The sequence below is a fragment of the Eubalaena glacialis genome, chromosome 8 (assembly GCF_028564815.1).
Source record: "Eubalaena glacialis isolate mEubGla1 chromosome 8, mEubGla1.1.hap2.+ XY, whole genome shotgun sequence".
NCBI lineage: Eukaryota > Metazoa > Chordata > Mammalia > Artiodactyla > Balaenidae > Eubalaena > Eubalaena glacialis.
Genome location: NC_083723.1, coordinates 56,828,598 through 56,843,144, shown reverse-complemented (window position 1 = coordinate 56,843,144; position 14,547 = coordinate 56,828,598). Strand labels below are relative to the sequence as shown.

The 14,547-nt window shown below is 39.5% G+C and overlaps 1 protein-coding gene across 7 annotated transcripts in view; it reads left to right on the top strand.

The window, feature by feature from the left end:
- Positions 1 to 1,234: 1,234 nt before the first annotated feature.
- HDAC9 (histone deacetylase 9) overlaps positions 1,235 to 14,547 on the top strand; it is a 1,013,429-nt gene continuing 1,000,116 nt past the window's right edge. For all 7 annotated transcript variants that reach the window (XM_061198513.1, XM_061198520.1, XM_061198516.1 and 4 more), the window contains exon 1: positions 1,235 to 1,306. The gene's annotated coding sequence lies outside the window, so the exon portion shown is untranslated. The remainder of the gene's footprint in view (positions 1,307 to 14,547) is intronic.

Below are 14,547 nucleotides of genomic sequence, written 5' to 3'. Positions count from 1 at the left end.
TCTCGCCGCCGGTCCTGCCTCTCTTCTCACGCGGCCCCGCCCAGCCTCAGCCGCAGCGCGGCTCCCGGCCCGGCCTCTCCGTCTCCCTCCCACCTCCGCCCCCCACCCCTCCCAGAGAGTTGCTATTTTTAGCAAATCCTCTGCGCGCCGCCACCCGCTCTGCTCGCAGCCGCGCGGCCGCCCTCGCGAGCTACCCCTCCCGCGCGGCGGCGGCGGCGGCGGCGGCGGCGGCGCGTCCCGCACAGCGCGTAGCGTACACCCAGCCCGCCGCGCCGCGCCCGCCGCCCTCGCCTCCGTCTCCTCCTCAGGCGCCTGCCGCGGCCGGTAAGTCCCTGCTGGCGGAGCAGCGGCGGTCCCCGAGTCAACTTTCAGTCACCCCTTTGCTTCTGCCTCGCCATTCTCTTCTCCTCCGCGAAAGATGGCTGTTTGGAGAAGGGGGAGAAGTTAGGGGGTCGTCGGCGCGGGGCGAAGGAGGGCGCCACAGCCTCGGCGGGAGCGGGCGGAGGTGAGTGGCACCACAGCCCGGTCCGCGGCTGGTGGCCGGGGAAAGCCCTGGGAACGGCGGGGGCCGAGCGTCCTCCGTATGCGCCGCTGTATTCCCTACTCGGGCTCCCCAGGTTAACAGCATCCCAGTCCGGACCCCAACGCAGCTTGCCTGGCATCTCGCAACCCAGAGGTTGGTGGGTTTAAGGGCGCCTTGGCCATAAGTTCGGTGCCAGGTGATATTTTGATGCAGACCTCGACATCTGGTAGACTAGCCGAGGCTTGGGGTCGTCGGCGTGATGTCCCCCCCGCCCGCCGACACACACACACAGCCGGTGGATGTTGGAGCCGAGTTATGAATGAAAAGTTTGTACTGCCAACGTGTTGCTTGAGGGCAGCAATACTTAGTGGGGGTACCTTTGATGTTTCGTGGGGGACTTCAGCTCCAAGTCCATACATGAGAATTCTGGGTTTCAAGAAAAGTTCCGGAGCCTGGGGGATGGGAGATAAAGCAGTTCCTCGGCTAGTGGAAGGAGAGTGATGAATCGTAAACTTCTTGAGGTGAACTGATTAATTCAACGCCACCCGAGGGTGTCGCAGTGAGGACCAGAGGGAGCCGAGGACGGGGGCGTTCCCTGAGTGCCTAGCGGGCGGCGTTTGTTTGGCTTGGAAGCCATCGCCCCCTGGTCCGCAGTGAGAGGTGCTGGGGTCAGAGGCCTGAGCGTCCCTGGTGTGACTGGAGCGGGACCGAGGCCGAGAGGAGAGGGGGCTGCGGCGGGAGCGCAGGACGCCGTTCCTGGAATGTGGAACTGGAAATTCTCTAGTGAGTCTCCTGTGCTCTAATTTCAAGAATATCTGTCGTGTTTGTTTTCCCTGCCAGGGAGGTGTGTGTAATCTCCGAAGAGGAACTTTTAGATTAAGTAACTAGAGCATTTTGAAATCTGTGAGGAATGGGATATCTACGTAGATCCCATTATACGTCTGTATTGTGTGTGTGTGTGTGTACGCGTGTGTATACGTAGAATGTGGGAGTGGGGTAAGAAGGGCTTTAAAAGTTTAACTTCAACCGGAAAAGAAAATGAAGAGTTAATTTTTTTCTGCCCAAGTGGTATAACAATGCTTATACAACTAAATACTCTTGTTGTGCTGAGATTTATCATAAAGGGTAAGATTTAGGAATTACAGATATTTGGAGTACAATCATGTTTTCAAATCTTACAGGCATTATTGAAATCTAGGAAAAGGGAATAAGTACATAGAGAATTGTATTAAAGAAAAAGTAATTTAAATTACTTGGAAAGAAAATCTTTTGACATTTGAAAAGGTCTGGATGTTATTTTCTGATGTTCTAGAAATCTTTTTAATCCCATAATTAATAACAGCACAGAATAAGTTGCAGTTGGTAAATGAGGACAATTAAAAATATCATGTTTGGAAGGGATATCTTTTGAACTACTCTTCGGTACTTTGGATGTTTATTATGGAAATTATTGCGATATTTGCTTTTTACCACGGATAATTAGTCCTCCTTTTCCTTTTAAACCACTGTTCCAGTTTGGACCAGTTTAATTACCCAAACATCAAATCACTGACATGCCTTCTGAAAAGCATTTGTATTTAAAATGCTTATTAAGAATATTATATTTTCAAAAGGACAAATAATTTCGTCAGTTGTAAACTTACTTGTAATTTATTTTCATCCATTTTGTTTGAATGAGGCAAATCTCAAGAAGAGAAGCATTTTCTTGGGATATGTTATTTTCTGTGTGGGAAAAAGTGAATGTCTTCATATATGTTTCAGTCATAAACAGGTGTATGTAGAGTAGGAATCCTGAATCTGACCTTTGATATCAGCCTGCCAGCTAGAGGGAGGGATGCTTTCCTGGCTCTCCTCCTGAATCGATCATCTCCACTACAGAACGGACACGGTTAGATGCCTACAAGGTTGTTCAGAAGGAAGTTTAGAGTTTTAAATTAAGTACCAGCTTATGGTTAGGAGGGAGGTGGGGTTTTTTGTTTTTGTTTTGTTTTTTTCCTCGGTCTTCCTGTCTCTCTCCTTCTGCAATTGATTCAGCCTATTGGGCTGGCCTTTATTGGCAAAATCAGACCATACACTCTGGCTAGAGAGTGTTTGGCATATTAAACTGCTATCTTCTGTAAAAATGAAAACGGCTCTTCTGAAATTAAAAAGGTAATTTTAAACATTATCATAGACTGCTATGATTGTTCTATGCCCATTATTATAGTAGACAGAGTTGCTTTATGAAGTTACTGCCATTATCTATAAATACTTATTGTGTATATTTGGCATGCATTTGGATAATATTTGGGTTTTAAGGAGTTTTAAATCATGAAGCCAACTGACCAGATAACCTTTTTAATTAACTAGTTTAAATGATACACATAGTTCAGATTTACATTGATATCTGCATCGAAGTTTGTTTTAGGGTTATATAGCTTTCATTTCTTTCTATTAGCATTACTTCTATTTTGAATTTGTTTAAATATTACAACATATTATACTGTAATTTACACCTGCTCAGTGGGGAAGGTGTAGGTTATTCTTAAATAGAGATATGGAGAAGTAGCTAACAAGGAGAGTCATTTGAGAAGCATATGGACATCATAAAATCCTTCTGTATGTAGCATCTGTACCTTCTCATTAGTGAAATATTGTAGTCATGGACATTTTTTGTTATTATATCCAAATATGGCTTTTTATTTTTGATTCCATAGATTTTTTAAAGAATGTAATTTATTTGAGTATTTAAGTTAGTGGGGGCTTTTATTGTTTGAAGCCTTTTCCTTTCAACAAAGACACCATACTTAATTTTTATTGTACCTGTCCACAGATACATACCATTGTTTCCTAGCTTGTGATTATAACTCTTACCTTTCCCGGTGATGCTTCAAAACATTTGAGAGATAGGTAGAAAGACATACCATTCTCATTTTCAGAAGGAGGCAGCAGGTACACTGATAGACCCAAGGTCACACACTACTGAATCAGTGTGAAGCTGAGGATAACATCTATGTTTCCTGTATCCTAGTCACAATAGCAAGCTGCTCCCATGGCTGTGTTATGACATTTCCATAAATTAAACATTCCTAGATGTTTAAAATGCTGAACTTTGTAGATGTTCAGGTCAGATTTTATGCCAGACAATATAGTCCTAAGTGACTGGGCCGTTACTGTTGCCTGCTGACGGGGGAGACTCATGACTCCAATAGCTGGTTTTAAATCAATTATACCCACCTCTGAGGGGTATCCACTCTTGCAGTCAATCTGTATCCAACACATCCCTTTGCTCCCACTGGCCCCACCTTATCAACTGCATGCTGCCCTTTTATTGGTCAAAGCTGCTTTGAAGTTTATCAGCACAGTTGTCAAGCTTGAGGATCATCAGACTCCCTGGTGAGAGAACTCAGAACGTGATTTTTGAAGAGAGTATTGACAGAGGACAGTCATGGACTGTCCACTCTAGAGGCAGCCAGTATCAATTAAGGTACATGTTGTGTTTTTTGGTGTCAGGACATCCACTTTCTCTTATTACCTCTGCTTCTTTAGAAATCAAAGTGAACAGAGAGTTTATGCAGTTATCTAGTCATTTCTGTCCATGTAGACCTCTTATCTTGATAAATCAGACTTAAAAAAAAGAAAAAGGATAGCAACTTGTTCTTCTGTAGGGAAGGTACTCTTAAGACTTTTTCTTCATCCTCCCAAATGCCCTCTCCTTCAAATTTCACCAGAATTTTTGAGAGTAATTACCCATTTGATTTGTAAGAGCCAAGGTGATAGACTTTCAATATTGGATTATTAGATTCAAAAGTGGAATACATTATCCAGGATGCAGAAGAAACCATTGCAATTTCATAGAAAATAGTAATATGTAATCTTATGCAAGCTCACATGTATTTGATGAAAATACTTTCAGCATTTTTGAATAAGCAGATGGTACCAGGAGCTCTCTACTCTATTCGGTTAATATATATATACGTGTGTGTGTGTGTGTGTGTGTGTGTATATATATATATATAAAACTGTTCTTTTCTCTAAATGTATGGTTTATAAGAGCTCATTCAGATCATTTTAAAATGTGAAATATTGAAAAAGAAGTGACTATTCAAGTGTGGTTTGCTACTTACTATAACGAATTCTGTTTAGAGTCCCCCAAAGAAGAAAACTTCCATTTGTTATATTCTTTGCCATACCAGAGAGAGTATTGCATGCTGCTGGTGAGATTGAGGAGAGTTGAAGTTGCTGGAAATGGTACTTTCTTCCCATTTCTACAGAATCTGTGATAAGGAGATGGGTGTGGACTAGTGTAGTTTGAATGGAATAGTGATGCATGGAATTTGAAATGGCCATTAAAAGAAGAATAAGATTCGGATCACTCAAATATCACTGGAGATATTTGGTAGCAAATCATCGAAATTAACTTTAGTTAATTTAGGCATTACATAAACTTATTAGAGGATATTGACTCGATTTGTTTTCTTTTGCTTTGTCATGCATTACCACAAATTTAGCAGCTTGAAAAACACATATTTACCATCTCAAGTTCATTGCTCAGGAGTTCACACATGGCTCAACTGGATCCTCTGTTCAGGGATCTCGCCAGGTGTTGGTCAGTGCCGCAGTGTTATTACAGGGTCACTGGGGAAAGATCTGCTTCCAAGCTTTCTTAGATTGTTGGCAGAATTCATCTCCTTGTGGTTGTAGGACTGAGGTCTCCATTTTCTTGTTGGCTATCAGTCAGAGACCACTCACAGCTCTTACAGACTGCCTGCTGTACTTTGCAATTTGACCCTCTCACAGGCACGAGTGACCCTCTTACAACATGGCAGCCTACTTTTCAAAGCCAGTAAGGAAGAGTCTCTTGCTCCAGTATGATATAACATATGGGAGTGACGTGATATCACCTTTGCCATATAACATAATCTAGTCAAGGGAGTGACATCTATCACCTTTGCCATATTTTATTGGTTAGAAGCAAGTTACATGTTCTACTCAGACTTAAGAGGAGGGGACTATAGAAGGACATGACTCATTGGAGGTCACCTTAGCATGTGTCCACCACATTGACTAGTTCATAGAATCTCTGGGATAGACAGCAGACCTTGCTTAGAAACCACTCAGTCAGAACAGTGCTCAGAATCACTCTGCAGAACTGATTCTGTGAGATAGCATTGCTGTCACTGTTGGCACACCAGCTTCTATAGTGGAAGGTGGGCTCTTTCATAAGAGAGAGAATTCTCCATATATAATAGTGGGGTTCACTTGTTCATGGCCAAAAAGAATGATGTATTCATTGCTAAGGAAGGAAGGAGAGAAAAATATGAGCAAGTGATTGCTTAATGAAATGTTGAAGTTTTCTACCAGGGTAGGTATGATGACCATCTGGAGATGGGATTGGATTGGAGAGTAGCTAGGGTCGTGCAACTCCTTAGAAAGAAAACTCTCCTGCGATTTAGGAGAATGGTGAGGACTCATTTAGGAATGGTGGTTATAAGAAAGGAGTCTGAATCACTAGCATGTATGTTAGTCTAGGAATTGACTTAATTAGTCTCCAATATATTCCACATGTGAAAGGTTTTTAAGGGACTGGGCCCATCAATCCTTAGAGGGAACCAACCTTGTGATTTGGAGTCCCACAGTGTAGCCTCCCTTTATCTTACAAGATGGAACCGATCCAGAGACCATCTTAGATCCACTGTACATCTGTGGCCCAATGACTATGGGGCATTGTATAGGGACATGGGGGTCTATTGAGCATAGCTAATGCCCAAGCTCTTTGCAGGAATGATTTTATCTAATCTGCCTCTCATCTCTAGCAACGGAGTTCAAGTTTCCCTAGTTCCACCTCCCCTCTCTCCCTCCCCCTCCCCCCAAATAAATAGAGACTTTGAAAGGTTAAACGCTAACAGTCATTCAGATAGCAGTGGCACCAGGGTTTGAATCTAGGTCTGATTTCAAAACCCATAGTCTTGTAATATACATCTCATACTCACATGCAGTAAGTGAAGTTTCCAGGGGAAAAGCTTGTTTTTTCCATTGAAGTGAATGTCAGCACTACAGTTGTTCTTAGATTCCTTCGTTCATCTTGAGAGAACTGGATACTGGAAGATGAGGGTTAGAGAGAGGAGTGAGAGAGTGTGCTGTATCATGCCTTCTTTTATTTTCCCAGCAGGAAGTACAGATTATAGGTCTCTCTTCCATATAAAAGTAAGAGTGTGGAGTGGAGGCTCTGTATTTTTATTTCTACTTATCATTTTGGCAGAAATCAAAAGCTCTGTGTCTCCTTTCTCTCCTATATGTAGATTTCTACTATTAAATTCAATCAGGAAACTTGAATTCTCATTGCTTTTTCGGCCATAGGGTTCTTTCTATACAGCTTTTTCAGTAGATGCCACAGTTTTGATCTACTTGAAAAGTCTATTGAGACATTCCTCCTTTGTTCTTCTATTACTCAGTTCCCCTTTCTACTCTGTGGTGGCTCTGAATTCTATTCATAGATATTCTACTTTTTTTTCCCTTCTGTTTTATGTACTTAAATCTCTTCTTTAAATGGATCTAGTTCCATTGATCGAAATCATTGGCCCAGATCCCCTTACTGCTCTATTGCAAAATGCAAGCTCAGTGTGGGACTCATCTGTATTCTGTTAATTTTACAGAGTTGTACCCTATGTCCCACCATGGTCTGAGGAAGACTTTAAGATTTCCCTGGGTATTTCAGTCAAAATGTAAACATTTAAAACCCAATACCCCAAAACTGTTCTTTGATTGGATTGTGTTAGGTCAGGTGTATACCTATGAACCACTCATCTGTGGCCAGGTAGACAGGGTATTGGGATGGCCCCATCTGGCCTCAGGTGTCTGCCCTTCTAGAGTAGGACTGTTTGCAGAGAGGGAAATTGTGAGCCACTCAGCCTGATTATGGTTGACTACAGTAACTTCATCCAGAGCAAGCTACAGCTCAGGAATTTTTGAAATAAACTTATTTCTTCATACAGATAGATTTTCTAACTTAGCTTAGGCCAGATTTGACTGTAAAAGTTGAAACTCCTTAGCGTGACACCTAGATTCTCTCATAGACTGGACTTAGCCTATCTTCATTACATTGACATTTTTAACTCTTGCCACTCCCTGCCTTACAGCTTTAAGGATTTAAGCCCTAAGCTTGGAGCTACCAAGTGGCTTAGATTTTAGATAATGGGAACAGGCAGCCTGAGAGAGTAAATCAACACGTAAAGAAAAGATGTGCATATCTGCGCCTGTGTGCGCACGTGCATTTGTGTGTGTGTGCGCGCGCGTGCCTGTGTGTGTGTGTGTGTGTGTGTACGCATGCATGTGGTGGGTAGGGAACAAATAGTAGGAGCATTTCAGTTTTTCAGTTCCTGCATCCAGGCATTCTCAGGGCCGTTCTACCACTGATTTTTCTGGGATTATGTTATGTGAGCAATGAATTATCCATAAATTGAATTTCTGCCCCTTGCAATTGAGAGTACTCAGTAGCAGAGGTTTCTGTCAGCCCAGCATTTGCAGTGTATTTTTTGAACCAACTTCTTCCAGAACTATCGTGGCCATCTCTTAGCCAAACTCAGACTTTCCTCCTCTGTGGTTTTACTTACGAAGCTACACCTTCTCTGCTTTCCTTTTCCTCTAGGCCCAACTTATGTCCCTCCTCTTTTGTGATGCTTCCTCTGATTTCGGCAGCTCACCATGATCTTGTTCCTCTCTGAATGCCTGCAGTAATTTAGAACTATGGCAGTGCTTCACACAGGCTTACAAGTTGAATTTTAGTATTAATTGATTGAGAAAATCCATAATAAAAAAAACGACTACTGTATGAGTAAAGTCTTTAAAAGAATTGGCCTTTTATTACCCAGAACAGCATCTTTATACTTTTGAAATATGGTAGTAAATTTAATATATGGAATGATTTACATATGTATTTGTGGTTTCTTTCCAATTCCTCTGTGGCTCACTAGGGAGAGGTCCATGGCCTCCCACACCTAGACGGAAAGGAGAGAAGAGGTTTGGCTTCCAAATGAGCACCCTCTTTAAATAAAACGCCATGGGATGAGTGGTTTGATTTTAACAAAGACTACTGGTCTGTACAGTGTGAATCTAAGTTATTCTTATTAAACATTTCACTTAAGTATTTCGGAACATAAAATAAAATATGGATTGGGAGTTTGGGATTGACATGTACACACTGCTATATTTAAAATAGATAACCAACAAGAACCTACTGTAAAAAAAAATTTAAAAATAAGGATACAGCCAAAGCTAAAAAAAATACAAACACATTTCCTTATAGATTTCACAAGTTGTAAAACCAAAACCAATGAGAAAATATTAAATGTGAACAACAGAATTGATAAAATTAGAAGGAACAACATTGAGTTATGTTTCCAATGATACTGTATTGTTGAAATTACATTGCCAGTGTTGGGTTTAAGAGTAAAAGATGTAGCCTCAGATTTTTTTCTTTAATCTGTTTCTGTGTTTTATATTAATGTAGAAAGTGTCCTTTTAAAATGTAGATTAAAAAATTAACTTAAAGTCTTTGTTTGCTGGTTCAGGGTAATCAGACTTCACACATGATGAAAACTCTACCAGTAAATAATCTTCAAATGTCAGTTTTAGTGAAGTATCACCTGGGAACTTGATAACATCTTTTTGTTCTCTTAAAGATGTGATTAGAACTGTGAAGTTCTTGAATTATAAATCAAATCTGTAAGCCATAACCAAAGACTGCAGGAGTGGAGAACATGTTGTATAAGAACAGAGAGATAGGATGCAGGCATCACCTTCACTCTCAACATGATGGTGATTTTTAACCACTGTAGCACAGGTATTTTTGGATGCCTCTGCTAGCATGTGTTCTATAATGACTCAATTCATCCTCACCTTTTTTCCTAATCAGACTTTACTTATTTAGCAATCTGTACGTTATTTGGCCTTCACCTAGTACATGCATGATTGAGAACAGCAACAGCAGACGCCAGAATGAAAATTTGTTGGTGGTATTTAGTTTTAAGATGCTTCTTCATGGGCTTCCCTGGTGGTGCAGTGGTTGAGAATCCGCCTGCCAATGCAGGGGACACGGGTTCGAGCCCTGGTCTGGGAAGATCCCACATGCCGCGGAGCAACTGGGCCCGTGAGCCACAACTACTGAGCCTGCGCGTCTGGAGCCTGTGCTCCGCAATAAGAGAGGCCGCGATAGTGAGAGGCCTGCGCATCGCGATGAAGAGTGGCCCCCGCTGGCTGCAACTAGAGAAAGCCCTCGCACAGAAACGAAGACCCAACACAGCCAAATAAATAAATAAATTTAAAAAAGAAAAGATGACTACTATATTAAAAAAAAAAGATGCTTCTTCAGATATTAATTAGAATACATTTATATGTATTTTATTTTTTTAGATTATCATTCCAGTGAAGACCCAAAATGGAAGAAATAATTCCACATCAGGCTCATAGATCTCAGTTTGAAGTACAGTCTCAAGTATTAATTGCCACTTAAAACATTTTACATCTTACTCTGTGTTGTGTGTCATTAGTTAGATTGTAAGCCCCTTGAAGGCAGAGAGAATTTGGTTACTGTTTTTTGTTTCCTTCCACATCACTAAGTGCATTTCTGATAGTTGGTGCCCAACAAGTATTTGCTGATCGATCAACTATTCATATGTCATTATTTCCTACTGCACTTGCGAGCTCCTTGAGAGCAGGGAATGTTTTGTTTTAATCTGTGGACTCCAAATTCCTAGCACAGTGACTCTCACGTGAGAAATGCTCAATAAATTGTTCTGAAAGAAAGAATGGATGAGTTATTGGCTCTGTGTGTGTGTGTGTGTGTGTGTGTGTGTGTGTGTGTGTTAGATTTCATCTTTCACATACAAGGCATCTCTCACAGCTGTATAGATCAGTACTTTTCAATAGAAATATTCTCTGTGTCTTTTAAGCACTTGAAATGTAGGGAGTAAGGCTGAGAGCCTGCATTTACTCTTATTTAATTTTATACATATAATATACAGTAATACCTCCTTATTCATGGTTTCACTTTCTGTGATTTCAGTTACCCATGGTCAACCATGGTCTGAAAATATTAAATGGAAAATTCCAGAAATACACAATTCACAACTTTTAAATTGCATGGCATTGTGAGCAGTGTGATGAAATCTCTTGCTGCCCCGCTTTGTCCTGCCTGGGATATGAATCATCCCTTTGTCCAGTGTATCCACACTATATATGCTACTGACCTGTTTGTCACTTAGTAGGTCTCTTGGTTATCAGACTGACTGTCTCAGTATCTCAGTGCTTGTATTCAAGTAATCCTTATTTTACTTAATAATGGCCACAAAGTGCAAGAGTAGTGATGCTGGCAGTTTGGATATTCTCTTACTGTGCCTAATTTATAAATTAAACTTAGTCATAGGTATGTATATACATATATATATATATATATATATGGAAAAACATAGTATATATATAGGGTTGGTACAATCCGTGGTTTCAGGCATCCCCTGAGGGTCTTGGAATATATCCCCTGCAGATAAGGGGGCGGGGGTGGGGAGGGCTACTGTACTATCATATGGCCAGTAGGCAGCCTAGGTTCAGATATAATGCCTCCATTCTCAAACTCATTTGCTCACATCTCCAACACAGCTGCATTGTTTGGTTGTACTTGGATGTTGCTATTGAATATTGTTGTTATTTGTATCACTTAAAACATGGAGCAATGTATTCCATCAGTTTGGTTTCATTCTTTTCCCAAATGCCCAACACTGCATGTCATATCTTCACTCATGCCACCATCTGATTTGGTTTTTCATCATTTCCTTATTAGTCTAGAGGCCTGACACTGACCACTTTACCAGATAAATTTTACATTCACTTTTTTTTTTAATGACCCAGGTTTCCTTGTGTTTGCTAGTTCGACTGTTTTAATCCTTTCTTTCCTAATAAGCCATTTAAACTCGGATTAGCTACATCATTATCATCATCATCATTATCATCATCGTTATCATCTAAAATGTTGTCTATGCTATGCTAGCCTTTATTTGATGTAGTAATGTATGCTGATATTCTGAACAGATTTTGAGTTTACTGTATTCTTAAAAATGTCTCTGAATTTTCCTTCTCTTCTCTTGATTTCTTTGCTTTTCTTGTTCTTTTACCCTTTCTGGTATAGGAGAAGAATGAAGGAGCATCCTATGCATTTAAACATATTATAACTCAATCCATATGTAAGACGTAATCCCACCATAACAAGTTTTACAGCTGGTGTCGAAATGCATGAAATAAATACAACAGGATTTTCTATTTAGAACGGCAGGAATTACTTCCAATAAGTGGCCAAAATCTTTTATGCCACTTCTGGCACTTCCAGAGCAAGACTTAGATTAAAATCCATCATGCATTTATTGAGGCTCAGTATTGGGTGTATTCACGTGTATTGTCTCATTTAATTCTTTCAAGAACGTTTAACCTAGTAATATGTAATGGTTATAGAGACTTAATATTCAAATAAATTGAAATAAATTCTGCGGACAAGCAGAAACACTTTAGGATATTTTCCACTCATCCTCTACTGCTGGGGATTTTTTTTTTTTTTAATATTTGTTTATTTATTTGGCTGTGCCAGGTTTTAGTTGTGGCATGCGGGGTCTTTTAGTTGTGGCATGTGGGATCTAGTTCCCTAACCAGGGATCAAACCTGGGCCCCCTGCATTGGGAGTGCAGAGTCTTAACTGTTGGACCACCAGGGAAGTCCCCTGCTGGAGATTTAATAGTTGTCTTATATGGCAGAATTTGAATGCACAGACTTTGGCATGGGACTTCTTGCTTTTTGTTCATTTTTTTAGTCTAGAGTAGTAGTTCCCAAACTTCAGTGTGCATCAGAATTTCTTTTCAGGGATGCACACAAACTATATGTTATGGCTGAGTTAACCTCTTTTCCAAGGTAGTTTTGTTTTTATTAGATTTTCATCTTGGAATCTACTTTACTCTTACTACCCAAAAGATCTATCTCCTTTGTGTATTTTATTGATAATTTCCACTTCTGTTCCAGCATAGGGCTACTCATTGAAAGAACTTGTAGGTATGCTTTTGAATAGATTACACAAAATAGGAGAAAAATTCAGTAGCAATGTACAGAATTTTGCACTTGTGAATCGCCTGCTGTGCTTTGGTCTTATGATTGCTTCCATCTACCTCTTAATGGTGAGAACTTCTTTGTCACCTTCTCCCCCTAACCTTCCTGATAAACATTCTCCTAAAAGCCCAAATGATATGTATTATGTAATTGCTCATTTTGAGCTGGTTGGGGGAGGAATGAAGGGAACATTCTTTTGTGACTTGTGCTATAAATATAATTTTTAATCTACTTATATGTTTGACCCAATTTTTAAAAGTTACATACATTAAAATAAATATTTGATGAGTTTAGCTTTGTATTGAAACAATAGTTGTTTGCTTTTATTTATAAAGTTTGGCAAAAGCCATTGCCAAACCTTGTGAGATAATTTGTTTATTAGAACATCCTTTTTGAATTACTACTTTTTCTCTATGAAAGCAAATGTAATAAGTTCAACTTAAATTATATTTTCCACAGCATAATGCTAAGACTACTCAATCCAAATGGGAAAATGTAGGCCATGTGGAATGGGATCTCAGAATAATGGCAACAATTTTAATTTCTCTAGAATAGTAGCTCTGAAATATTCCTGTGTGAATTTATAATTTTCAAGTAACTATTGAAAGCACGTTAAAATTTATTTCTGTTTTTCTGTTTTTCTTACGTATCTTATAAACCCCATACTACATTTATCAGCTTTGCTTAAACAGCAAATAATCTTTTAAAGAAATTTACATAATAGAAACAAATCTGTTGTATTTACTCATGTAGTTGCCATTGTCAGTGGTCTTCCTTCCTTTTATTCCTTCATTTTCTTTCATGCTTTTCACACCATTTCCATCTGGTGTCATCTTCCTTGTGCCTGAAGGGCTTCCTTTAACCTTTGTTGTAGCACAGGTCTGCTGGTGATGGATCCTTTCAGCTTTTGTATGTTTGAAAACGTCTTTATTTCATATCTTCATTTTGTAAGATTTTTGTTAGATATAGAATTCTAGATTGGCCTTTTTTTCTTTTATGCTTTAATGATGTTACTCCACTGTGTTCTCACTTGCATTGTTTTTTATGAGAAATCTACTGTCATCCTTATTTTTGTTCCTCTTATATAAAACGTGTCCTTACGGATTTTCCCTTTTTCATTAGTTTTGATCAATTTGATTATGATGTGTCTTGGTAAAGCTTTCTTCATGTGTCTTATGTTTTGGGTTCATTGAACTTCTTGGCCCTGTGGGTTTATAATTTCCATCAAATCTGAAAAAAAATTAGTCATTACCTCTTCAATTGTTTCTGGTTTCCCTTCTCTCCCTCCTCTCTTTCAGGAACTCCAGTTACTTGTACATTAGGATTATTGATACTTTTTAAATTTTTTAAATTAATTTTTCTTTGTGTGTTTCATTTTGGATAGTTTTTATTGCTGTGTCTTTAAGTTCACTAACAGTAATCACATTTAGTGTGTTTTTCATCTCATACATTATAGTTTTCATCTCTTGAAGTTTAATTTGGGTGTTTTAAAAATCTTCTGTGTCACTATTTGTTTTAAACATATGGAGTAGATTTATAATAACTGTTTTAATGACCTGGTCTGCAAATTCTAACATCGTTTTCAGTTTTTGGTCAGTTTTTTGGGTTGATTTTTCTCCTTGTTATGGGTTATATTTTCCTACTTCTTTGCATGCCTGGTAATTTTTGATGGATACCAGACATTGTGAATTTTACCTTATAGAGTGCTGGATATTTTTTTATATCCCTATAAATCTTCTTGAGCATTTTTTTTTTAATGGGATGCAGCTAGTTACTTGGAAGCAGTTTGATTCTTTCAGGTCTTGTTTTTAACATTAGTGTCTGAGTACTCTACCCTAAACCACATGAATTATCAGGTTTTCCAGTCTGGCTGGTGGGAATAGGCACAGTTCGCAGCCCTGTGT